Below are 20,008 nucleotides of genomic sequence, written 5' to 3'. Positions count from 1 at the left end.
AACTCGGTGCTCCTGCCCACTAGGTCCATGTGCGTCCCTGGGGCCCCGCCCCCGCGGGTTTGTTTGGGCCCCTCCAGGCCCCGCCCTCCCAGCGCCTCCCCTGCCACCCTCCTCCTGGTAACGCCTCCTCCCGGCTCTCCTCCTGTCTCCCCTCAATCTCTCCTCCGGGGCTTCCTTTTAGCCCGGCCTCGCCCGAGCTTCCCCCTCACCCCGAACCCTCCTCCGGGCGCCGCCCCCTTCGGCCCTACCCACAGCCCCGCCTTTCGAACCCCGGCCCGGCTCCCGCCCCGCGAGGGCCCCGCCGCCTCCCGCACCAGCCTGAGCTCCCCTCTCCCGGCACCGGCACCCCCGGTCCCAGCCCACCTTCGGGGGGTGTGAGCGGGCCTCTCCTCCCGCCCCGCCCCGGCCCGCCTCCCCGTTCCCGCCCCGGCCCCGCCCTCCTCTCCCCCCGCGGCCCGGACTTTCCCAAAGCCGCGCCGGGGCGGCGGAGAGCCTGCGCCCGGGGCCGGGCTGGGTCCGCGCGGCTGCGGGCTCCCGGAGTGCGCGCCGCCCCGTCCTCCCAGGAGGCGGGCCGCGGAGGGGGAGAGGGAGGGCCGGGGGCCGGGGCCCGAGCGGCCGGCGGGCGGACAGAGGGGCGCCGCCCGGGGCTCCCCCGCCCCCGCGCGCCGCGGTGGTAGCGGCCGCGGGCAGGGCTCCGGCTGCGGGGCCCGCGCCGTTGTCAGTGCGGCGGGCGCGCGAGGGGAGCGGGAGCGGGAGCGGGACGGACGGGCGGGGCTGCGAGCCGAGGGGGCGGCGGCGGCGGGAGTGACTCCCGCGCGTGTGCTCCGCTCTCCCGCGCGGCCGGGCCGCCTCCTCCCTCCTCCCTCCCCGCCTGCCGCCCCCGAGGGCCGCCAGCGCCTTCCTCCGCGCCGCGCGCCCGCCTCCGGACCCCGCACGGTGAGTGGGAGCCGAGGGCGGCTCCTCAGGGGGACGGGGTGGGTATCCCTGGTTCCTTTTCGGCCGCCCCCTTCTTCGCGCGGGCCGCTGCCTATTTTTAGAAACTCTTTTCCTTTTTGCCATCCTGGGAGTCCCGCGAGCCGGAGGAACTCCTGGCCCCTCCCGGGCCGCCGCCCGGCCCGCTCCCGCCCGCGCCCGCGCCGGCCGCCCCGCGCTCCTGGGCGCCGCCTGCCCGCGGGCCGGCCTGGGTGCGGGGTCCGGGTGCGGAGTTGGCGGGTGGGCCCGCGCCCGCTGGGAAGTTGGAGTCTTTTGTGCTCGCGCCCCGCCCGGCCAGGGGAGGCGGGGGATGAGGGGGCCTGAGCCCTTCACAGCCCCCGCTATGCGGGTCCCCGGCCCGGGCCCACCGGGGGCGGGGAGAGGATCGGCCACGGGCCCTCCAGCTGAGGCTGTGCTCCGCCCTAACTCCGCCCCCTTCTCGGCCGAGCCTCAGTTTGCCCCTCGGTGAAATGGGGTAAATAGGGAAAGTCGCCTCGAAGGGGGTTTGTAGATTCCGGGAGGAAAACTGCTAATATGTGAGAGAAGTGTTTCATACCAACAGGTACAAGTTAACGGACTTGACTCAGGAACTTCACGAGTCTTACTTCATTGAATGCCCACACCGGCCTTCCCGGGTTACCCTCAGCACACAAGGAGAAGTCAGGGCGCAGAGAGGTTAAAGAATTGGCTTCGAATCCCAGTTAGTAGCCACAGAAGTGTAAAGCCGCGGTGCTAGTACGTGCTGTTGATGAGGGCGAGCCTCTGCCATCTGTCAGAAGGGATTTGACGTAACCCTTGGGGGACGCGGTTGAACACGGAGCTCCTTTCTCCCTGATTCCTGGGCCAGGGTCGCTGTACTGTGTAGGGACGAGATCCCATTCTGGGGCTCCCGGGAGGCCCAAGGGAAAGGACGTTGCTATGGATTTCCCCCTCGTGTTGCCCACTAGAAGTTGATGGGTGTAGGCGACTGCAGATCTCAAGCACGCTGAAGCTCTCTGGGTTTTTGGCTCAAGGAAAGCTTTAGTCACTATAAACAGTGAGGTCCATCCTCTCTTTCGTGTATGGCATGTTCTTCCCTCCAAACCTTGAATGTTCTCTATAGTGTTCGCATGTATCATTCCCAGTTGGGGGAGGAGAAGCAGAAGTGGCTTAAGTCAACTGCTTCAGCTCCCTGCCTTCAAATAGGGTTTTGTTTCTTCTTTTTTCAGATAAGACTGGGGGGGGGGGGGTGTAAAAGTGAACTAAAATTAACTTTGGCAAGTATTTCAGTTTTTCAGTGTGTTTGATGGTGGTGGTGGTTGGGAGTGACTAAAAATCAGGCAGGGCAGTTTCTAGGCCAGGTCTTGAGGAGTCTCTTGATGTTTGCATTAGTTCTTTGGAGTCTGGAGGTCTGCTATGCTCATCCCTTTCCAGTATTCCGGATTTAGGAGTTGTGGTGTGTAGGAACTGGAAGGGGTCTTACAGGTCATCTGGTACAGCTTTTCAGTCTGCCCACCCACCTTCCCATTTAACTGAACCTTGGAAAGGGGAAGTAAGACTAAATTCACAGACAGGCCCTGCTGGATGGCTGAGTTGTTAAGTGCATCAACCTATGAACCAGGAGGTCACTGTTTGAATCCTGGTCAGGGCACATGCACTTAAAAAATAAACAAGTGAATAAATTCACAGACTGCCTTAGTGATAGAATCAGAAGTAAAATTCCAAGTCTTCTGCTTCTCAGTCCAGTAGTATTTTTATTTCTACCATACCTTGCTACCTTTTTAATTTTTCAAAAATATATTTCTACTGATTTCAGAGAGGGAAAGGGGAACAGAGATAGAAACATCAATGATGAGAGTGAATTATTGATCAGCTGCCTCCTGCACAACCCACACTGGGGATTGGTCCTGCAACTTGGGCATGTGCCCTGACCTGGAAGTGAACCGTGACCTCCCGGTTCATAGGTTGACACTCAACCACTGAGCCACCTGGTGGGCCCTTGCTACCCTTTGAAAGGGCATTAAATTACTTATGCAGGCATTGGGACCAGGAATCCTGAGTATATTGAAATTACAAGGAAGTTTAGTCTCCATGCTCAAGTTTAGCATTAGAAGGAGACCAAGTTTTGTGCACAGATGTGCTAGTTCCCATAAGTAACCAATTTTATTGTCTCGTACTTTATAATACTCTTCTGTTACCGTTATCTGATTTCATATTTAATCCAGTCTTGTGAGGGAGTTAGCGTTTTTACAGCTAAGAGCACTGCCTTAGATCACTGAATAAATGGTGAGGACAGGACATAAACCTCTCCTGGGCAGAGGATTTGATGTAAAATCATCTAACCCTTTCATTTTGGCTCTCTTGAGCCTCAATTTCCTTATCTGTGAACTCTCACAGGGTTGTGTAGGGACTATGAAAAATGTCTGTGAAAGTGCATTGTAGTAGTTGTGAGTAGTAGTAGAAATAGTAGCAAATATCTATTAAGCATTTACCATGTGCCAGTCACTGGACTAAGGACTTTCTGTGGAACATTTCGTTTAATCCTTAAAGGAACTGTGTGGTTTAGATATTATTATTATCTCTGTTTTACAGAAGAAGATATAGGCTTAGAGAGGTTACATGACTTTCTTAGAGACAATCTATACTAATAAAAGAGAAATATGCAAGTTGATCATACCTCTGTGATGCCCATCAGCCAGTCAGGAATGAGTATACAAATCAACCAAAAAAGGATGGTGGGTTAATTTGCATATGCAGGTTTGGAGTGGCAGGATAGGCAGGTGGTTGCTATGAGGGGGAGAGTGGGGTACGGAGGGAGCTACAGGAGAGCACTCTGGCTGGAGTGAAGTCTGAAGGCTCCAGCCAGAGCGAACGGGGCCAGAGCGAAGGCCTGGGTCCCGGAGGAAAATCAGTGCCAGCAGCCAGGGGAAGGAAGGCCTATTCTTACATGAATCTTCATGCAACAGGCCTCTAGTATAAGTATAAAGCTGGTGTGCTTTATTTTGTGAAAACATACATAAGATAGAATTTACCATTTTAACGATTTTTAAATGCATAGTTCTGTGCATTAAGTACATTTGCATTGTAGTGCAACCATCACCACCATCCATTTAGAATTTTTTTATCTTCCTCAATTGAAACTGTACCTATTAAATACTAACTCCCTATTCCTCCCTTCCCCCAGATCCTGGCAACCACCAGTCCATTTTCTGTGTGTATGAATTTGGCTGCTCTAGGTACCTCATATAAGTAGAATAATACAATATTCGTTCTTTTGTCATTGGCAAAGCTGGTACTTTTTTTTTTTAATATATATTTTATTTTTTACAGAGAGGAAGAGAGAGGGATAGAGAGTTAGAAACATGCTGCCTCCTGCACCCCCTCCCCCACTGAGGATGTGCCCACAACCAAGGCACATGCCCCTGACCAAAATCGAACCCGGGACCCTTCAGTCTGCAGGCCGACACTCTATCCACTGAGCAAAACCGGCTTTGGCAGAGTTGGTACCTTTATTGCTTCCCTTAACCTCAGCGTGCTCTAAGGTTACAAAATGATTACTACTCTGAATTTACAGAATGTGGCATGCAGCCCCAGAGCAGGAATGCAGGCCTGGTTGTACCTCTGGTTAACTTCCTTTTCCCTGAACTCTGTGACTTTCCCTATTACTGAAGCATTTTTTGAGATTTCTACTCACCCCTTCTATATTTTCCAAAGAGATCTCCTACCCTTGAAATAGAACCTTGTTTGCATCTGCCTTTCTGACTATAAGGTTTAGGCCTATGGGTGTTTATGGATCCTCATTGCTTACAGGTGGTTAAGATGGAGTTAAATGCCATATTTAGCCTCTCAAAATTCTCTGTTTCTGTTCCTTTACTTGGGTTGGGATGTGGTGTTTATGTTTGAGATGAATAGTTGGAATTTTGTCCTGATACCAGCAGGGATGGGGTGTGTTCCAGAGATGGGTAATAGGGCAATAAATAGATCTGAGCATGTTGCTCTTTCCTTAAAAAAATCTGATGGTCCAACATTTCCTCCATATTGAAGTCCAAACCCCAAAGTGTGATAATGAAGTCAGTGTTCTGGATAGTGTCTTGTATTTCAGGGGCTTTACAGTCATGTCGGCCAGCCAGCCACCTGGCCAACATTTGGACTGGCTACCTGTTGAGATTCTCTTTCATTGGGCACCTCATTCTTGGAAAGATTTTCATTTTCTGAATGATTGTTAAGCATGCTAAGCTTAGAGATTTGAGTGTATACAGCCTGGTGGGGAAGACATACAGGCAAGAAAACAGGCAGTGTGAAAAGTATTTTGACAGGGACAGGCATCATGAAAGCTCAGAGGAGTGACAACTAACTCAACCTTGGAGGGTCAGGGAAGGCTTTCTCAGGGAAGGTGGCTAAGCCTACACCTCAGGAAGAGATTGGGGAGTCAAGGAGGAGACATAAGACTGTTCTGGGCAGAAGGAATAGCAAGTCTAGAGATGGTAGAGGTAATAGATGAGACTTTTGGTCCCTTTATCTACCAGTTACTATTCTAAGCACTTAACACACTTAACTCATTTCTTCTCATACCTTGAGAGGTACAGTATCTACTTTGTAGGTGGAGAAATAGACCCTGGGGTTAAATAAGTTTCTCAAGATTCCTGGGTGGAGCATAAGGCATAAAATGGGTGTATGTGACAAGAGATGAGACTAGCAAGGTAGGCAGAGCAGAGGCCAAGTTATGAAAGGGCCTTGTAGCCTGGGCTGAGGAGTCTGGACTTCATTTCAGGGTGTGTGTGGGGGGCATGGGCCTCAGTGCATTCAGAAAGATAGCTTTGGCTACCTACTTGGGGAGTGGATTTGAGGGATAGAGCACCATAGTCAAAGAGACCAGTTAGGCCGTCGCAGTAAGAGGTGATGGTGTTTCAAATGAAGATAATGGATGTGCATGGGGCAAGGGGGAGAGAGGGTTGTAGGAAGAAAATGGAATTGAGCAATGGGAATCAAAGATTGTTGGTGTGGATGGTAAGGAAGAAATCAAGGATGACTTCTAGGTTTTTACTTGGTGACATCATATATATGGGAATGCTATTTATTGAGTTGAGGACACAGGAGCATATAAGAGATGGGGGAGCTGAACCCGGTTTGGCTCAGTGGATAGAGCGTCGGCTTGCGGACTCAAGGGTCCCAAGTTCAATTCCGGTCAAGGGCATGTACCTTGTTGCGGGCACATCCCCAGTAGGGGGTGTGCAGGAGGCAGCTGGTCGATGTTTCTAACTCTCTATCCCTCTCCCTTTCTCTCTGTAAAAAAATCAATTAAAAAAAATATATATTTTATTTATTTTTATTTTTTATTTTTATTTTTTAAAGAGAGGAGGGAAGGATTCTCATGTAGGGTCTTCTTACTGCTGATCCTAGTTCTTTGTGGGGATGGCCAGGAGAACAGAAGTGAGGCAGCAAATCTGGATAACTATCCCTGGATAAACTGGATATAATCACTAGTTTTTGGAAGAATGGAATTATTGGATCCTAGACATCCAGGCCCTGCACAGCTCTGAAGACTGCTATGGTTAAGCCAAGGAAACCTTACGTTTTCTCAGGACAGTTTCTCTGGCACCGTTCTCCATGTACTAGTGTGTACCCCTCTAAGTCAACTCTGTTTACTGTCTGCTAGGCACTGGGAAAACAGAGACCAATAAAACAGCTTTACTGGTGTTTTGAGGATCTCCCATTCAGAAGGGCAGCAGGGTTCAGTAGCTTAGATACAGTGGTGGTGGGAGAGAGTGGGTGGGCAGGGCAGGATGGGAGGATGGGGAAGGACTAGGAGGGATTTTATGAGGGACAGGAGTCGGAAGATCCTGCTCTGTGCTCCAGTCTTTGTGTCAGGTGGCAAAGATCCAGGCTTATTCATTTGAATAATGATAGAAAAGAATTAAGATGACTCCACGGGTCCCTTCTAGCAATAACATTTTATGATTCTAGATGATTTAGACAAAATATCCGTTGGGAAGGAATTTTTTTCTCCTCTCTCACTTCCCTCCCCTTCTCTCTTTCCTTTTTCCTCTTTTTTTCTTAGGCTCTGGTAGGGGGTAAAGGTGGAGATAGGATTTTCACATGAGTGTCTATAAAAGCCTAGTCTTATTCAATTTTAGATTCATTATAAAATGTACAACTGGAAGGGAGATGATGACAGCAGTCATGTTAGGATGCTGTCCTGCAACTGCCCACTCTCTACTGTAAGGGAAGTTTCAGATCTGTGATGTGGTATAGTGCATAGACTCTCAGGACTAGAGAGAGGGGCGGTGAGATAAATGGTGAGCCTCGCCTTGAGCCTAAGGATCGTTTGGTCTGGTCCCTGCTACTAAACACAGTGTGTGGACTTGGCAAAGCCCCCTTTCTTCTCTGGCCTGTTTCCTCAGAAAATAATCTGGGAGGTCCTGAAATCCTGTAACTGCCCAAAAGGTGGAGGCTGGGGGTAGAAAAGGATTGGAGGCTTCTCTCTAGTCACGTTCCCCTCCTCACTCAAGTGAATAATAGAGTCAGGCATCTGCCAAGTGTCATTGTTATCTTTTCTGGCTTGTTTTGATAGCCCTTCCTTTTCCTTCAGAGCTTTAATATCTTTCTGTCACTTCATAATGGCCTTCTTGTGAATAAATGTGCTGTATCTCCTGAAAGGAGGGTGAGAAGGATGGGATGTTGTCCCTAGTCTGCATCCCCAGAGAGCCATATAGGCTGTCCACTGCACCCTGTTCTCTAAGCTGGCCCAGGGGTGGAGAGTTTGTGATTGGCTACTCAGATTTTCTGAGGCTCAGACACATGAATTTGGAGTGCTTCACTGACCAAGGTGAAAATCTGGCCATCCTCCCAATATGCCCAGGGCAGTTCCACTGGGGGGGAGTAGCATTCAGTGGGCTTTTGGTGCTTGCCAAACTCACATTAATTGTTACTGCTAGAAGGGACCCTTGGAGTCATCTTAATTCTTTTTTTTTTAAATAAATCTTTATTGTTCATATTATTACAAAAGTTCCTCATTTTTCCCCCTCCACCAGGTTCCCACCCCACCCTCTGCAAATTTCCCCACCCCCATTGTCCTCATCCATAGGTGCACAGTTTATGTTCAGTCTCTTCCCGCACCCCCCACTCCTCTTTTCCCCAAGAATTGTCAGTCGAATCCCCTTCCGTACCTCTGATTCTATTATATTCAACAGATAATGTTGTTCATCAGGTTTTTTAATTCCCTTGGTTTTTAGATTCACTTGTTGATTGTTACGTATTTGTTGTTCATAATTTTCTTCCCCTTCCTAAATAACCCCCTTCAACACTTCATATAATTCTGGTTTGGCAGTGATGAACTCCTTTAGCTTTTTTTTTTATTATTAGTGAAGCTCTTTATCTGGCCTTCGATTCTGAGTGATAGCTTTGCTGGGTAGAGTATTTTTGGCTGTAGGTTCATCACCTTGAATATTTCTCGCAATTCCCGTCTGGCTTGCATGGTTTCTGTTGAGAAATCAGCTGACAATCGTATGGGTGCTCCTTTATAGGTAACTACCTGCTTTTTTCTTGCTGCTTTTAATAGTCTCTCTTTGTCTTTTGCTCTTGGAATTTTAATTATGATGTGTCTTGGTGTGGTCCTCTTTGGGTTCCTTTTGTTTGGGGTTCTGTGCGTTTCCTGGATTTGTGATTCTATTTCTTTCCCAGGTGGGGGAAGTTTTCTGTCACTATTTCTTTCAATATGTTTTCAGTATCTTGTTCTCTCTCTTCTTCTGGGACCCCACTATCTTCAACTTTCCGGATTCTCTTGTCTTCTTGCTTCTGTGAAGGAGTGTCCTCTGGCTCTTTGTTCCAAATCTTTGACTTGATTCTTGCAATCTTCCATTGTTTTTAGGACTCTGTATAATATTTTTTATTTCTGAGAATGTATTCTTTATTTCGAGTTGAACCTTTATTATTTCTAGTTGATCCCTTTTCATATCTTCATAGGTCTTGTTTATTTTATCGGCCTTTTCTAGGAGATTCTTGAAAAACCTTATAAGCGTGGTTTTGAACTCTATATCCAGTCGCTTTTTGTCCTCCATTTCTTTGGTTTGTGATCTGTTTCCTTGTCTCGGCATTTTCGCTGCTTCCCTGTTGGTAGGGTGGGAGGATCAGCTGTATCTATGCCAGGAGACAGCCTTATTCGACTAGACTTGGAAAACTGCAAGAGCCTCTGTGCTCAGCTTGGATGGGGCGGTGTTTCAGGGTGGAGCTTACAGCCTTGTCTTCTGGTTAGCCCCGCCCTATGAGGTTCCTGAGTCTCAGTGTTCCTCAGTGTCCTTTGGTACTTGCTGCAAGCACCTCTGAGAGAAAGGTGCCCTAGAGTTTCGCCTGCTACCAGGCAGTCTAGTCTCTTCCCCAATGAGCCCGCAACTGGGGTTCAGTGCATTCGGAACTGGGGCTCAGCACAGTCCAGAGCTTTTGTCTCCTTCCCGCTAGGGCACATGTGTCAAACACAAGGCCCTCGGGCCAAATCCGTCCCGCCAGGCCTTGCAGTGTGGCCCGCACCGCGCTGTCATCACTGCACTCCGCTGTGTTTCCATCACAATGACAGTTTATGACTGTTCAGTAAACCATTCGGCCCGCGATTTAGGCTGGATTTTAGATTTTGGCCCCTTCTCTGATTGAGTTCGACACCCCTACGCTAGGGCAATCTAGCAGCACAGTTAACCGTGTGCGCGACTCCGGGGCTCTGCCTTTCGCCACTCCCCTGAGCTTCCGCCTTACAACCCAGATTCCCTCTGTATGTGTCTGGGTCCCCAGGGTCTCGCTCAGAACTGGGGTTCAGTGCTGTCGGAACTGGGGTTCAGCACAGTCCGGAGCTTTTATCTCCTTCCTGCTAGGGAACACCAGCCAGGCACTCAGCCGCCCCTCCTCTCCGGCTCCGTCCTCTCTGCGCACTCACCGTGTCTCTGTACCTTAGGCTTTTACAGCTCCTCTGATTTTCCTTCTGGTTTTCTCTTTCCTTCTAGTTGTAGAATTCCAGTCATTCGACTTTCCTGTAGTTCTGGGTAATGTCCATTTTGTATTTTAGTTGTATTTTTTGAAATTGTTATGTGAGGATGCAGTTAGGCTGTTACCTATGCCGCCATCTTGGTTTCTCCTTAATTCTTTTCTATCATCATTCTCTAGGATCTCAGTCTTCCTATCTGTAAAACAAGGAGGTTGGACTAAATAAACTTGAATGACATTTTTACCTCTTAACAGTCTACATTTTGGTTTCATGGAGGTGGCTTAAGAATTCTTCACTGGAAGGAGAAAGGGCTTTGCTAGAGCATTGAGAATACCCAGAGGGTTAAATTCTGGGTTCACAGATACCGTTCACTGTATCAGCTGATGGATATTGCTTCTTAGAATGAACAGATTGCTGAAAAATTGTTTGTGAGATGAATTTATCAAATTGTCTGCTGAGTTCCATTATAAACTTGGAGCTATTGTCCCATGGGATGAACTTGGAGTCCAAGACTAAAAAAAAACCCAAAAAACACAAACATTTAAATATATAGCAAACTGTTTAAAATCAGATAATAAAGGGAAAGTAAAAAACACTAATAGAGATTCACAAACAGTAACAGGACTGGAAAAACACTAGACCAGAAATTTGCATTTCTTGGAGTTTTAGCTTTATGAGGTAGATATCTCTAAATGAGCTTACCTGGCCCTTGAAATGCCATCTGTAGAGACTGAATACTAGTTCTGTTTGTCGAGGTAACAATCATTGCTTTATCTAAGTATTCTCTTTTAAAGGCCAGGTTTAGAAACTTAATGTTATTGGGTAGGTTTCCTTCATTCTAGAGGCATTTATCTGGTATTTAGCTGTCTCCTGTTTGTTTTATTAATAAGAATTTTACTAAGCCTAGTTAAAGGAACTGTTTGCATGGTGTTTGTTAATTTGTTTCGTTCCTTTTGTAATTCTTTGTGTTGGTGAGAAAGCAAGCTCAGCAGAAGATTTAAAAGTATAATTTCCATAACTCATTGTTTCTCTAGGAAGGTATGATCATGTTGCAATGAGAAATCAAATGTTCCTGTCTTTCATAAGACCATTTTAAAGCCTTGGGACTTAGTTCTTGCAGATAGCTATAAGCTGGCACCAAGGAACGGTACAATCAGTACAATAATGATAGCTGTGCCTTAATCAGTTGAACATAAGAATATCTTTTTTTCAGACTTTATAGACTCACCCTAAATTGATTTTCACATCAATTACTAAAATTAGGGTTTTAGGTAGAGTTATCATGCTAAGTAGGTTGCCAAGCTGCTATAACATGATTATGCTTAGAAGTCCAACTGCTTTCCATTCCTAAGCTTAACCATTTATCCCAGGAATTTGGAGTACCTACTATGTGTTCTCCTTAGGGAGAACATAAAAACTAAGCAATATATGATTGCTGGCCACAAATTATTTTCAGTCTTGAGAGAGAGAGATAAGTATAAGAGATCCAAGCTGCTTCTTAACCCTGCTGCCCTGGCTCAGATATTTGGGTTAAAGGTTTAGACTGGAAATAGCAAAATTAATGGATATATGACTATGCAAGGAAACCTGTTTGAATTCTGACTTCATTGTTTAGATTTATTTTTGGCTTTCCCTTCCCCTCTTCCTTCTGCCTGTTATCTAGATATTTACTAGCATCCTCTTGCTGAGGTGTCCAACATCCAGTGTGTAAAGTCAAGAATGTTAGGGTAGGGGACAACATTCAGGTTTGGATGTTCAGACATTCTCCTAGTGCTTTCACTATTCTCATATCAGTTCTCTGGCTGAATTACAGAAATATTTAATGTTATCTAGCTTTTTATTTAGGAATGAAGAAAATTAAATTTCTATGGAATCATTTTAAGCTTTATAACTTGATTATATTTCAGTTTAAAAATAGAATAACTATTTTGCTTACATGTGGAATTATATGAGGTATAGTTCTGGCATTTGATCAATTTGTGACTTATCCATTATGATTAAATTGTGGTTCTTAAGTTTTTGTTGTTGTTGTTAATCCTCTCCCATGGATATTTCCTATTTATTTATGAGAGGGGGTGGGGAGGGAGAGAGACATTGATGTGAGATACATCAATTGGTTGCTTCCCGCACGCACCTTGCCAGGGTCCAGGATCAAACCTGCCACCCAGGTACATTTCCTTGACTGGGAATCGAGCCTAAGATTCTTCCGTTCTTGGGCTCACAGTATAACCACTGAGCACACCAGCCAGGACTACATTGTGGTTCTCTTTTTGTTTTTTTAAAATATATTTTTATTGATTTCACAGAGGGAGAGAGAGAAACATCAATAATGAGAGAGAATCGTTGATTGGTGCCTCTTGCATGCCCCCTACTGAAAAAATCAAGCCCACAACCTGGGCATGTGCTCTTGACTGGAATCAAATCTGGGATCCTTCAGTTCGCAGCCCAAACGTCTGTCTACTGAGCCAAACTGGCTTGGGCTAAATTGTGGTTCTTGAAGCCCATTCCTATGGTCTTCGCTAGCCTTTTTTTGAACACGTCACAGCATGGAGCCCTAGGAAGTTGAGGGACCGTTGAGTTTACCCTAATCTTTAAAGGTTTTTTTCTCTTCCCTTGTCTCTACCCTCAAAAAAAAAAATGTTAATTTGGGATGCTGTGTTGTGTTCATGCTTTCTTCCAACATTGCCTGTGATGTCTAGAAAAAAAGGGAATAATGCCTGTTCATCCTCAAAGGTTGTGGATAAGATTGAAATAAATTGGCCAAATTGTATGGAGCCCACTGAGTGCCTTCTTTTGTGCTCCAGAGGATATGCTATTAAATGTCTAAAGCATACTTATACCTTCAGGGACCCTACGGACTTTGAGATTAGATAACCATGAAGATGTGGCTCACAGTAAGGCATTTGGTGTAGGGGGCTTGGTTCGGAAGCCTAAGGTCTATTCTTGTTCCCTGGAACTAATTTGGCCAAGTAAACTGGATTTTCTCACTATAAAAATGGGGCTAATAGTCTGTATCTTGCATAATGCTATTGTGAGGAGCAAGTTAATAAGCTTACTAAAACTATAATACAATATAAAATCAGATGATATAATTTATATGTGAAGAATCCAGGAGTCATTTGTCCAAGGTAATAGATAAATGGCAGAGTTTTCTATAGGAGAGTTTTCTGGGCTCGACTGATGTGAACAGTGGTCTGAACCAGCATCTAGGACTGAAAGAAAGAATGATGGAAGCATTAAGACATGGCAGTGTTGGAGCGAAAGTCTGTAGGCAAACTGTTTAGGGGGAACAGTGAGTGAGTGTTCTCCGACCTCATACTCAGTAATAGCGTAGTTAGGTGTATATTAACTTTAGTAGTTATTTGCAAAGGCATACCAGATTACACTCTTATCAACTGTGTGTAAGAGAATTCCTATTGCTCCATGTCCTTGTCAACACTTAGCATTGTCTGTCCTTTTTCATTTTAAGCCGTTCTGGTTAGTGTATAGTTATAGAAGTGATTTTAAAGAACCATAATATGAATTCTCAGGTAGCAGTACAATAAAGGAGTAAAGTAGTTCAGAGAGGGAGGGATTGTTTCATTTTTTGGGATATGGTGCCCAAAAAATGGTGCCATTTTTTTGGAGGAGTATTAAGCTGGACCTTGTAGGATTAGCATAGTGACTGTATATTATGCAGGCCATTCAAATTTCTAATATTCTGCCTGGATTTGTGCTTATAAAGTATGAAACACCAATATTTCTGTGTCTGGACTATATCTTCTGGACTACCCAGAAGCAACACCCAGATATATTTTCTTAGTTACTGTGCTTCTCTCCTACCTTCCCTTTTCCCAGAAGATAGATTTAGTTCCCTGGAACTAATTTATACACAGGAGATTTAGATTGCAGAGATGGAGAGAGGACATTCTGTGCAATGGGAACAACTGAGCAAAAACAAATGAGTGACTAGATGATCTATTTCTGCTACTGAACAGGTGGGAGTATGTGACTTATACTTTAGGGGTGAGTAATGCCTTCTCATAGCCTCATAGGTCAGGTGGAAAAGATCATACTATTCCCAAGCCAATTTGTATTTAAACTGGATAGAATTTGAGAATAAGTTTGCCTATAATTACAACATTTCAGGGAAGAAATTAATGCAGGAAACAGTCATAGCTGAAGAGTGTCAAAAGAGAGTTTGTCTTCTTTTAAAATGAAAAGGGAGGATATGCCAAGACCTGAAGAGTTTAGTCTTTCAGAGCTCATCTATTACATGTGCATTTGCTCAGGGAAAAATTGCCATTTCTTTGTCAGCTTTTACCCTGCCGGGTGGACTCCAGCAGAATGTTTATTTTCTGTAGTTTTACCAAATCATTTTGAAGGCTGGCAGGAATAGTGATCATGACTTAGAGCCTTACTCCTTTGTTCTGTCAGCAAATATTAGAAAGTGTACCTTAAATTTCCTGGTTGAAGGAAATAAGGTGGCCCTGTCTGCTCCCAAAGAGTGTCACTTTCATGTTAAACATTAGTCAGCTCCTGATCCTGTGTCAGGGCCTGGGGTATTTGTCAGGAAAGACCAGCAGGGGTGTTGCTGGGGGTTGGGAGGGTGGGAGAGGGAGAGGCAGTGGCGGTGTTAGAACTGCCATTAACCAGAGGGTATCTAGGTAATCAAGTACTTGAGAAAAATGTGTCGTAGGTTCTACACCTAACTTTGCCTTTCATATTAATAATTAGAGGCCTGGTGCGCGAAATTTGTGCATTAGTTCTACACCTAACTTTGCCTTTCATATTAATAGAGGCTTTGCGGACGATCAGGGCTGATTGGGCCCTTCCTTCCCCTGGATTCCGGCTGCCGGCCAGGGCCTTCCTTCATTCCATGCCACCCCCTGTTGGTCAGCGCACATCACAGCCAGCAGTCAAACTCCCAGTTGGTAGAACTCCCGAGGGGATAATTTTCATATTAGCCTTTTATTATATAGGAGTAGAGGCCCATAACATGAAGATTTGTGCAATAGGCCTTCCTTCACCTGGCTGCCGGCACCGCCTTTCCTCTGGCACCCAGGACCCAGGCCTTCGCTCTGGCCATTGCCTTCGGCCTTCGTTCCGGCCAGAGCACTGCTCCTGTAGCTCCCTCTGCCCCCTGCCTTCCCACTCATTGCAGGCATCCTACCCTGCCAGCCACTCTGCACCTGGAGTGGCTGGGGGATGGAGCTGCTGCTATCTTTGTTCTGGTAATTTGCATATTCCTTCCTGATTGGCTGGCGGGCATCATGGAGGTATGGTCAATTTACATATTTCTCTTTTATTAGTGTAGATTATTATATAGGATAGCTACCTTGAATTGAGTGCCTAATCTGTCAAGATAGCATAGTTAGTACCTTGTGTTCATACTATAATAATAGAGCTGATTCATACTGAAGGTTATTATATTATATATACATTTATATAAAACATATATGTCTATAAATTTGTAAGTATGTCCTGTCTAATAAAAGAGTAATATGCAAATTAACCATCACTCTGCAACAAAAATGGTGGCGCCCATAGTGGCCAGGGCAGATGCTGGCAGTGGTGCCCTGGCAACGCGAACCCAGTGCCTGCTCCTTGTCATGGAGGTAGGGGCGGGACCTCTGGCCAGAGGACTGGGCTCATGTCATCCCTGGCAAAGCGAGCCCAGCATCTGTGCCCCAGCTGCGAGGCGGGAGAGAAGGGGCCTCTGGCCTGAGGCTGGGGTGAGGGAGGCTGGGGTGAGGGACGCTGGGCTTGCGCAGAGGGAGGGGAAGACACAGAAAAATGGATCTTCCCAGTTCCTGACATTGATGGAGCCCTATGGGTGCCGGGGTCCTCTGCCTGCAGCCTCAGTTGCAGCCTGGAGCCCCAGTCACAGACTGGAAGCCCCTTGCCCACAGTGTGGACACGGCCAGCATGACACTGCAGCAGGGAGGGGGTCCAGCGGGCACACTACAGACATCAAGTTGCTGCTGCCACAGCCGCTGCCCCCCCCCCCTTCGCGCTCGCAAGTAGTACTGTCCAAGGGGGCGACCCTGAGGCTCGGCTCCCACGGCAGCTGATGTGCACCATGCTAGCAGGGAAGCGGGACCTGGGAGCCCAAGCACCCGTGTATCCGAGCTGCTGGGTGTTGTGAGCGGGGCCCTGAGGAGGCCCCAAGACAAGCATCTTCCCAGAGGCTGTGTGGAGGGAGGGGGGGCCTCTGGCTAGAGGCCAGGTGAGGGATGCTGGCATCTGCAGGCCGGGCTGAGGGACATCCTTTATACTCACCTCAACCTTAAGAATTAGATTCTGTTGATCCTTACCATATAGATAGGGAACTAAGAAATCAGGAAATTAAGAAATATATGCCCATAGTCACCCTGTTAGTAAATGGAATTGCTAGGATTTGAACCTAACCAATTCTTTATTTTTAATAGGGAAAATTTCAAACGTATGTAAAGTAGGCAGAATAGGTTAATGAAGCATTACTTAGCTTCAACAGTTATAAGTTCACAAACTTACTTCATTTATACCCTGACCTTCTTTTCATCCTGTGCTCTGAAGAAAATCTCAGCCATCACTTTATCTTTAAACTAGAGGTATGGTGCCGAGACCGGTTTGGCTCAATGGATAGAGCGTCGGCTTGGGGACTGAAGGGTCCTAGGTTCGATTCCAGTCAAGGCCATGTACCTTGGTTGCGGGCATATCCCCAGTAGGGGGTGTGCAGGAAGCAGCTGATCAATGACTCTCTCCCATCGATGTTTCTAACTATCTCTCTCCCTTCCTCTCTATACAAAATCAATAAAATAAAATTTAAAAATAAAATAATAAAAATAAACAAACTAGAGGTATGGTGCACTAAGCCTCTCCCTCAGCCTGGCCTGTGCCCTCTCACAGCCTGGGAGCCATCAGTGGGCCTCTGACCAGCTTAGTGCTGCTGTGGAGGCAAGAGCCTGTGCTCCCCCTTCCCGGGAGCCTGCTTGTGGCTGAGTGGCGCTCCTGTGTTGAGTGTCTGCCCCCTGGTGGTCAGTGCATATCAGAGCGACCAGTTGTACAGTTGTTCTGCCGTTTGGTTGATTTGCATATTAGCCTTTTATAATATAGGATATTTCCTACTATATTTCCAAGAGATGACTAAAAAACATAACCACCATGCCATGATCGTACCTTAGAAATTTAACAACTCCATAATACTATCAAAATTCAGATTGTATTCAAGTTTCTAGTTGTCTCCTCTTATTTTTATAGTTTGTTTGATTAAGATTCATGTAAGCTTTGCACACGTAATTGGTTGTTAGAGCTTTTAAATCTCTTTTAATTTATAAGTTTATTTTTTTTCTTTTTATTTATTGAAGAAACTGGTCATTTTTCCTCTAGAGTTTTCCCTGTTCTGAATTTTACTCATTGCATCTTGGTATGTTTAATGTTTCTCTATCCTCTGTATTTCTTGAAAATTGGTGGTTGTAGCTACAGGTCAGTATCTTCTAATTCTCATGGAAACCCTACAAAAAGTAGGTATTAATTGTATTTTGCAGTTGCGAAAATAGACTGAGAAAGGTTGGATGACTTGCCTAAGGCCTCATAGCAATCTTGGATTTCAACACAGATCTTATCTCCAAAGCCTTTGATTTTTCCTTTTCACCAATTCTGTGAACTTGGGCAAATCATTTTAACTTTGCTAGGCCTTAGTTTCTATGATATGTACACTGAGAGTTCTTACAGGAGTAGTATTCTATGTGTCTGACCATTTGAGTGCCTACCATGGCATGGTACCGATACTCATGCATAAGACTGTCTTCAGTCAGATAGGGATCATACCTGGTTTCAGACATGGAGCCCCTATTGGTCATAATGAGACTCTAAGACCATTAATTTTCCCATACAGGTTTCCCTACTAGCCTCCTTGCATCCTGTCTTGATTTATTTTATGCCATTCTACTCACTGCAACCGGCGTCTCTTCCTAAACACTGTTTTCGTTGTGTTCTCCCTGCTCACACATCTAGCTTGAGGACCTGGTAAATAAAAAACAAAGTTTTCCCAGCAATAAACCTTTTCCTCTTGGACTGAGATAATATTTCAAGGGCAATAAGTTTTCTGTTTGGCAAAGGTGTTACTAGTTTTATGGAAATGCTGAGGGAGTCTGGAGATGAAAGTATAACAATAGAGTGAAGCAAGGGGAATGCCGTCTTGATTCAGGGGAAAGCATAGGTTTATCATTGTCCTGTTCACTCCTAAGGACATCTGACTGCAATGGGGCCATTCTATATGCTCTTTTGTAAAGAAAAGGAACTTTCAGTTGTGGAGTCCAGGGAGGAGAGTTTAATTGTATCCTTTTGGGGGGAAACCAAGCTGCTGAACCTTTATCTTGCTAGCCAGCCAAGACATTAAAATGGATGTGGTATATGGGAGTGAAGCCAAGCAGAGAAGTGCTTTGGGTCTATAGTTATTTGGGTGCCAGGCAGGTGGCACTGGGGTCTAGGCTGACATACTAAAGTCAAAAGTCAAGAGAAGGTTCAGGCATTGGTATCCCTATAGTGCTTTGCATATAATAGATACCTGATGTCTTCTTTATATCTTTCGTTTTCTAAAAAAATATCTTGACAGAGAAGGCAGCTGTGGAATCATGATTCCTAAAGTTCAGGATCCAAATGATACAGGACCCTGGATAGCTCCTTGGAAAAGCATCTCCTCTAACCAAAGTTAGCATCCTTAGGGGGTTCCTAAATCCTTTCAGTTCCAGATCTTTTCAGAGGATCTTACCCTCTAGATCAGAGGTTGAAAACTGGCAGCCACCAATTTTCAGGAAATACAGAGGATAGAGAAACATTAAACACATCAAGATGCAATGAGCAACATGTGTTCTCAAGTTTATCCAATTTTCCTATTGCCTCTTTGCTATCCACGCCCAGTACTGTTTTGCCATTTATCATCAGGCTAGCACTTTTTTCTTTGAAACACTTGGTCAGCTATACTAAGTTTTGCTTGGTTGGGAGGGAGGGGGGGCGGGGGCTCTAAATGGAACTTGCTAACATTGAAGGGACTTTACCCAGTTACAGTGTAGTGCTCTTAGTCTCCTGGGACTAGATGAATTATCTTCATTTTACTATGAACTTTTGGTGCCCCTGTTGGCTAGTAAGTGTTTCTGGCTTGTTTTAGAACTTCACAAGGACAGCAAACTAGTCAAGGCTCAGTGAACCTTGGCTTTGTAAAATTCGCATTTTTTAGCAGCCTCTAACACCCACAACGGGGGGGAGGGGGAGGAAAGTGGGTCTGATGCCTCATGAAAGAAATCATGACAAATTATACAAATAAAAACTGTTTTACTTATGAGTCTGTGCCTAGTCTTTCTCCCCCCTCCCCCTGTTTAAATGAACAGCAGCTCCTATTTGTTGAAAGTAGTGACTTTCTGAGTAAGTAACCTTACTTCTGTTAAAGCCCCCTGGACCGTAAACTCCACGGAGGAACCATGTTTGTCCTGTTAATTAATGTTACCCTAGTGCCTACCATAGGACCTACGTAAGTATTTTTGTGAGTGAATAAATAAACTGTTGGAGTTTCTAAAACTGGGATACATGGCTGCATATCATATGACACATGAAGTCACAAGATAAACCTATCTTCCTAAAGTGTCAGTGTACTCAGATTTTTTGAAGTTGGATTGGTTTAAATATTATAACTATTGTAGTAATTTAAAATTTTTATTATCATGTTATGGAATGGATAATGTTAGCATGAATTTTTATTAATAAGATGGGAAAGCATCAAATAAATTACAGGATTATAGTAGGCCCTTTGACCTTTACTACAGAGGGTCTAGTGTTGCCAGATCGCTGATATTTTTAAGAGAAGCTAGAAGTTTAAAAATGAGATCTGATTTTAAATGTTGGCAGTAAAGGGTTATTTATTATTTTTAATCTTCACCCAGGGATATTTTTTCCATTGATTTTTAGAGAGAAGGGGAGAGAAACATTGATGTGAGAGAGATACGTTGATTGGTTGTCTCCCCGCTCACCCTTACCCAGGCTGGGGAACCTGCAGCTGAGGTCTCTGATGCCCATGTTTGTCAGTCATAGAGCCAGCACCTGGAGGTTCACCAATAGCATCATAGATTGTTC

At 45.6% G+C, this 20,008-nt stretch overlaps 1 protein-coding gene across 10 annotated transcripts in view; it reads left to right on the top strand.

The window, feature by feature from the left end:
• The first annotated feature begins 489 nt into the window (after positions 1 to 489).
• Positions 490 to 20,008, top strand: part of RALY (RALY heterogeneous nuclear ribonucleoprotein) — an 85,848-nt gene continuing 66,329 nt past the window's right edge. For 3 of the 10 annotated variants that reach the window (XM_045574607.1, XM_036419782.2, XM_045574606.1), the window contains exon 1: positions 504 to 936. The gene's annotated coding sequence lies outside the window, so the exon portion shown is untranslated. Of the gene's footprint in view, positions 937 to 20,008 lie in introns of all 10 variants that reach the window. The other 7 variants (XM_045574609.1, XM_036419788.2, XM_045574608.1 and 4 more) reach the window with 7 other exon arrangements.

This window comes from Pipistrellus kuhlii, unplaced genomic scaffold (genome assembly GCF_014108245.1).
Source record: "Pipistrellus kuhlii isolate mPipKuh1 unplaced genomic scaffold, mPipKuh1.p scaffold_m20_p_6, whole genome shotgun sequence".
NCBI lineage: Eukaryota > Metazoa > Chordata > Mammalia > Chiroptera > Vespertilionidae > Pipistrellus > Pipistrellus kuhlii.
Note: the sequence above shows the minus strand (reverse complement) of the source record. Positions and strands in the feature narration are given on the sequence as shown.